Genomic DNA, 7395 nt, shown 5'->3' with positions numbered 1-7395 from the left:
CTGCATAGTCGGTGTAGACTAAGGTCTTTGAACCAACCAAATAAAGGCGGAACTTATCTAAAGCATAAACAACAGCTAAAAATTCCTTTTTAGTAGTAGTGTATTTTTGTTGAGCATCATTTAAAGTTTTACTAGTATAATAAATAACAATGGACTTATCATCTAGATGTTGGCCCAACATAGCACCAACAACATAATCGCTAGCATCGCACATAAGCTCAAAAGGTTTAGACTAATCGGGAGGCTGTATAATCGGTGCAGATGTTAAAGCGGCTTTTAAAGTTTCAAAAGCCTGTTTACAGTCATAATTAAAATCAAATATGGCATCTTTTAAAATCAGATTAGTTAAAGGCCTAGCTAATTTTGAAAAATCCTTGATAAAACGTCTATAAAAACCTGTATGGCTTAAAAAAGGCTCTAATGTCACGGACAGTCTGTGGTATGGGTAAAGATGCTATTTTATCTAATTTGGCCTTATCTACTTTTATGCCATCATTAGAAACAATATGACATAACACTATTCCTTTCTTAAACATAAAATGACATTGTTCCCAATTTAAAACCAGATTCTTCTCCTCACACCGTGTCAACACCTTAGAGAGGTTAGATAGGCAGTCACTGAAAGAGTCTCCATAGATAGAAAAATCATCTATAAAAACTTCCATGAAGAGCTCCACCATGTCACTAAAGATATGAAGCATACACCACTGGAAGGTACTAGGAGCATTACAAAGACCGATAGGCATCCGTTTATAAGCATATGTTCCAAAAAACATGTGAAGGTAGTCTTGTCTTGGTCATTAGGATCGATAATGATATGAAAATAGCTAGAATAGCCATATAATAAACAATAATAATCATGACTAGCTAGACGTTCGAGCATCTGATCTATAAAGGGTAAAAGAAAGTGATCCTTTCGTGTCATGGCATTTAAACATTTATAATCAATACACATCCTCCATTTCATAGGAACTCGTGTGGAAACATAATCACCCACATCATTACGAACAATGATAACTCTCGATTTCTTAGGGACTACATGAAATATACCCATTCACTACCGGAGATGGGATATATGATCCCCACATTGAGTAACCGTAAGACTTCTTCCCTGACCACCTCTTTCATGTCAGGGTTCAAGCGACGCTGAGGTTCGCGTGAAGTCTTCGCATTATCCTCCAAATGTATGCGATGCGTACATACACCAAGGTCAATCCCTTTAATGTCGTCTAGGGACCAACCGATCGCGGAATGATGTTCCCTAATCATCCTAATCAAATGTGCCTCTTCATCAGTATATAACTGAGAAGATATGATCACTGGATTACTACCATCTGGATCAAGCTGGATATATTTCAACTCAACATGAAAAAGTTTAAGCACAGGGGTGGGAGGAATGGGTAAAAAGGATTCCGGAGGGTCCTCGTCTTGAGTAGTGAAGACCTGTTTAGGTAAGAGGTCTTCAAACTCGGAAGATGGAGCTACAGAAGGATCTAAGAAAGGAGTAGACTCGAAAAGAGTGTTGGCTTCCTCTAAAAGTCAGAACTACCAAAGGAAAGGAAGTGGTGCATCGATTTTTTGGAAACGTATTGTTGAAATAATGGAGCTATCATGCTAACTTCCCCATCTATAGAAGAATCGGTTAACTGTTTCATCATTTTGAAAACATTTACCTCAATAGACAGATGGCCAATGGACATGGACATTGAACCATCGCGGTAGTTTATGAGCACGTTGGCAGTTGCCAAGAAATGACGCCCTAAAATGATAGGAACAAAGTCGTTAGTGACTTCTGTGTCTAAGATAATGAAGTCTGCTTGGTAGTAAAAATCTTGAACTTTAACCAGCACGTTTTCAACAACACCCTTAGGATACTTAATAGAACGGTCAACTAATTGCAATGTCATCTTAGTTGGTTGCATATCTTGTAGACTTATTTGTTTATATAGATAATAAGGGAGTAAGTTAACACTCACCCCCAGGTCTAATAGCGCAGTCGTCATGTAGGTATCCCCTAAGATGCATTGTACAGTAGGACGACCAGGGTCCTTGTACTTAACGATTCCATTATATTCAGATAAAGTTGGAAACTGCTCAGTTAAAAAGAGGTCTTTTGGTATATTGGTCTTCCGCCTAGTAGTGCACAACTCTTTTAGAAACTTAGCATGTTGTGGCAACTTTTTAATAGCGTCAAGAAAAGGTAGGTTTATCGTTAGATTTTTAAAAACTTTCCTAATCTCATCAAAATTTGTATCCTTGTGTAACATGGCTAGTCTCTGGAGAAACGGTGGGTTCTCTCTATATTTAGCATATGGATCAATAGAAATTTTAACCTTGGCCACTTTCCTCTTGGGTTGAGGTTTAACTGGTACCTCTACAGGAGTAGGATCGTCAGTTACTACTTCAGTATCTAGTAAATTATCAGGTGTAGTGACCACTAGTGGGGTAACAACAGGCATAGTTATGGCCTTATCCACGACCCTACCAGAATGGAGAGTGGTGATGGCATTTAACTCACCTATGGTTATATTTTCATTACTAGTATTACCATTTACTTTAAAGGCTGTGTTTGGCATTTTAGGATTAGGTATAGCTTCACTTGGAAACACACCTTTGGGTTGGTATTTCTCTTGGGTTAATGTTGTATGGAATGATTAATGGATTGTAAAATCTGCTGGTTAGCCTGCATGTAGTGTTTGAAGTGATTCGGTTGGGAAGGTGTAGTGGCCACAGGTGGTGTGATTGGAACTATCTCACGTTGATTATTAACGAGTGGGTTGTGATAGTTATTATAATTATTAACCGGGATGATACCTCTATTAGCATTATAATTACCTTGTCTTTGTCTCGGTGGAGCTTGGTTGTAAGTGTTTACTGGCCTAACAGTTTGATTATTAAATCCCGGAGGTGTAACTTGGTGATTATTTTGCCAACTGAAGTTGGGGTGTTGCCTCCAAGGTGGGTTAGGTTCGCTATTTATTGAACAAATATTATCCGGTGGTGCGGGTGGCTGTTCATAGAGGAGAAGACAATAGGAGTCGGAATGCTCAAGGCTGTAACAAAAATTACATGGAAGAGTGTTGACGTTCATGACAGAAGTAGGCTTATGTTGAATAGAAATGACTTTTACCTTTTTAGTGAGAGATTCGATTAGAGTTCTAAGCTCGGGATCAGATTTAACCTCAAACAATATTGGCAGCCTTAACTGTGGAAGAAGCATTATTGGAGCGGGGGATGTCATAACCCCCCCTCCCCCGAGTTATTTTGACATTTAAATTGATCTTCTAAAAACCTATAAGCCTCTGAGGCACCTTTACTAAGGAAACTACCCCCATTCATTATGTCAATAACCTCTTTATGGTGATGTAAAAGCCCTTTGAAAAAGGCACGAACAAGCATGTCTTTCGCAAGGTTATGATGTGGACACTCGATGAGAAGATCAGTGAAACGATTCCAGGCCTTTGAAAAGGATTCATGAGGATTCTGGTGGAAGAAATGAATCTTTTTAAGCATTTCATCTGTCTTCAGCGGTGGGTAAAATTGTTCCATGAACAATTGAACGAGGTTGGCCCATGAGTCCACAGAATTAGGCGACAAGGCGATTAACCAAGCGCGCCTTTTATCGGCTAGGGTGAAAGGAAACACCCTAAGTTTAATTTATTTCGAATCTACGGTAGGATGATGAAATGTGGTAAGAACTTGTTCAATCCTACGTATATGCTGATATGGCTTCTCGTGGTCTAAACCGGGAAAAACCGGTAACAAATTAAATATATTCGGGTGGATTCGAAAATCCCTTACTAGGTCTGCAAGAACGATGCAAGACTTAGGGCTATTGTTAAGGCCTTGTAAAAATCAGAGAGAGGAGTCTCTGTTTCATCAGCCATAGGTGCAGGTGTAGTATCTAGATAGGCGTGTGCATTGACGCTTACGATAAATAACAGAAGATGGTTTACTAGTACCGGACCTTAATCTCATGCAAGGCTAAGGCCAATATGAATATAAACCACTAACAGCAGTCAACGCTACTGATATGCAAGAAAAAATCCTCTAACAGAAGAGGCGAGGAGTGGAAGAAGGAGTACTTGAATGCCTCCTTGCTACGGATTTGAATAGCGTCTTGTATACGCAATCACAGTGTAGTGACGAAGTTGGAAACACTTAATAACTTGAACAAAGAGAGTTGGAACTAACCTATGAAAATTCCGACTTTCAGCAGAAGGGGTGCGGGTGCGCTCTTGCTTGACACGAATTCCAGTACTTTGAGGGCGTGCGTGCTCCCAAAATAGTGTACAGAGGGCGCCGGCGCGCTCAAGGTAGAATTTCAAAAAAATTAATTTATGAACCAAACAAACACAGTTAGAACCAAACAAGGGTGGGTGGGTTTAATGGGGTTTTGGTAGGAATGAAAATACGAAAGGAAACGAATCTAAACAAAACTAAGATGGCAGAGGCGCCATTTGATAAACGTAAAACAATAGTTTTACCTACTCCTAACTAGTTATGCTATGAATAAGTAAAACTAAAACTATTTATTACTAGATGATCAAAGTTATCTACTCTCGTCTATCATGTAATATATGGACTAGAGAATTCGTTCCACTCTTAGTTTCTTAGATGTAAGTTTCCAAGGTTTAAACGATTCTAACAAAATATAATGAGAGTAATGGATTGTGATTATACTAATATAGAAATTTAACTAATTAAATTGTTCTAACTTATATTATGGCAATTGAATACTAAGATGTGAATATGGAGATGGGATTAGGGGGATTTGATTTTACTTTGATTTATTCCTAATATGCTAGTGTAGATTATTGCAATCTTAACCAATAAAGATTAAGTATTTGATCCCTAATTATTCATAGCAATCTCTACCAACTAATAATTAGTATGTGAGGAAGTTTAACCCATTCTCATGGCGAATCAACTAACCTATTAGAGTGAAACTCTTAAAAAGTAATAATCCTAACTAACACATCAAATCTCCATCAAACTTCATCAAACCCCTCTAATGGAGGTTTAGCTAGAAGTCATTAGACTATCATTGATAAAGATAAAATTGAATAGCTTACCTACGAAATGAACGTTGAATCTCAAAACGTAAGTAAACTAAAACCAATCTTATGTGTCTAATTTATCAAAGATTTCTCTACTCTCAATCCCTTGAGATATAGTGGAGTAAGAAGTTCGTTCCACTCCTAGTGCTCTAGCATGGAATTGTTTTCTAATCTAATTAATCGGTCTTTAAGTCAATGAGAGCTTTACGAAGGTGTGTTATACTACGATACCTATATGAAAGTGATTATGTTGAATCTAACTACGAATGCTATGGCAATATGATTGTTTTGAATCTAGATAAAGGATTAGAGGGGAATTGAATCCACCTCGAATCCAACTTAATAGCCTAGCATAGATTCTTGTATCTCGATTCTTACGTTCTTACGGCAAGAAATTCAAGTTCTAATCCCTAGTGTTCATGGCATTTCTACCGAGTACTAACTAGCATGTGAGGTCGTCCACCCATTCTCATGGCTTAATCCACGACCTTTTAGATTGGAATAGACTCTACAATGCTTCTACACTATACCACTAAGTTTTCATCAAGGCTTCATCAACCCCTCTAATGGAGGTTTTAGCCTTGAATCATTCATAATCATTCCCATATGAATCTAAACTAAACATATTATCAAGATTCGAAATTTACTAATCTAATTAAACAATGATTAAATTCTAATTAACAACTAAGAAATGGTAACCAACAATAATTAAAACTAGATCTAATAGATTGAAATAACACAATTCGAAATTGATAAAATAACTATTTTATTTATCTAATCAATCAAGAACAATGATTCAAAAACTTAATCTAAAACAAGAATTGAAAATGGAACTAAAACTTAATTTAATTAATTAAACTAGATCTAGAATTATCTATATTGTTTTAGGTCTAACTAGCTACCATTAACAAAGAGCTAAGCTTTGGTTTTTATATATCCAGATCCAAAAATCGTGCATGGGCTTGGAGCCATATTTTGGGCCAGAGAATCAGGCCCAAAACCCCATTCTTTCAGTCCAAAAAGGCCTCTTCAGCTGCAGTTGGCTTCAACAGACTTTTCGTCCACTTTTGCTCTTCTGATTGGGTCAAGGCTTGGACCATTGGAAAGCTCTTTCCGAGCCGGCCATTTTGACATAAGGTAGGCCCCATTCCGAGGTCTGAGTCCAAAGATATGGCTTTTGAAGTTCTCATCGACTTGTGTTTTTCAAATCAGGTGTTGACTTTTCAGCTTTTGGACAAGGCCTTTAGGAAGGCTTTGTCTTCTTGAATCTAGGCCTTTAATCATGGAACTCCTTAGTAACCGACCTTAGCTCCTTTATCTCGCTAAAGTGCACACATTTCTACACATAATGGACTTTGAAACACGAAATGCATAAAACACGTGTCGGTGTTAACTCTTAATTATTACTCACATAATTGGTCTAAAAGTATGACTGTTATAGGGTTAAAACTACAGTTTTGGGCTCTTATCAAACCACCCCAAACAGCATTTTGCTTGTCCTCAAGCAAAGATGAGAAATTAGAATAAGTGACCAAAATGGAGTTCTATCTACTCGCGTTTATTTGAGTCGCGATTGCATTGACCATATGCAACAAGGCCTTAAACCACTAGGAATTCCCTAGTAGACGAGTTATAGCCTCGTGAGAGTTTTCCAGTGAAGGTACTCACAAACTTCAACTATACTACAACGACTAAGAAATAAAACTATTGTTTTCTCATTCATGTCTCAAAAATTATCTATACATCTCACTAGCAATGAATACAGAATAATCATGTTGAAACCTAAGCTAATATATGCATAATAATCAATCATCTATGATCCAAATATATATACTATGAGTAATACTATGAAATGCCTAGCAGGTTCGTTTATGAAAACTCGGAATAACGTCTTTAAGTAGGTCCTCACATAAATGTCAAGACAAAAACCACTATGATTTTTCCGCTCAAGTTTCGCTACTCCAGTGTGCAGTGGCACACTTTACCTTACAATCTCAATGACAACAAGGAAGCCGGAGTCGATCAAACACATCTGCCACTTACTATCACACTAACCTATTCCTAATTGAGCTAGAGGTCTTTATTAGGTGTTGCGGGGATTAGGAGATGGTTTAAGAAGGAAGGAAATGGATATTCAAAAGGACAAGTCTGAGATAGTAGAGTCTTCATATTATGTAACTTAGAGAAAACCTTATTATTTACTTTTGCTTCTATATTTTGTTTCCATCCTTAGCCATATTTTTTTTCTTTTTCTTTGGCTTTTGACTCCTTTTATTCTATTTTTTTGGAGTTGTTATTTTATTTCTATTTTTATTTTTCTTTTCTTTGGATGGGA

At 37.2% G+C, this 7395-nt stretch overlaps 1 non-coding gene across 1 annotated transcript; it reads left to right on the top strand.

Annotated features, from left to right (window-relative positions):
* The first annotated feature begins 3409 nt into the window (after nucleotides 1-3409).
* LOC147523317 (small nucleolar RNA R71) lies at nucleotides 3410-3513 on the top strand. Its single transcript, XR_015206594.1, has one exon. It is a non-coding gene; the product is annotated as a small nucleolar RNA R71 (small nucleolar RNA).
* The last annotated feature ends 3882 nt before the right edge of the window (nucleotides 3514-7395 follow it).

This window comes from Coptis chinensis, chromosome 1, assembly GCF_015680905.1.
Source record: "Coptis chinensis isolate HL-2020 chromosome 1, ASM1568090v1, whole genome shotgun sequence".
Lineage (NCBI taxonomy): Eukaryota > Viridiplantae > Streptophyta > Magnoliopsida > Ranunculales > Ranunculaceae > Coptis > Coptis chinensis.
Note: the sequence above shows the minus strand (reverse complement) of the source record. Positions and strands in the feature narration are given on the sequence as shown.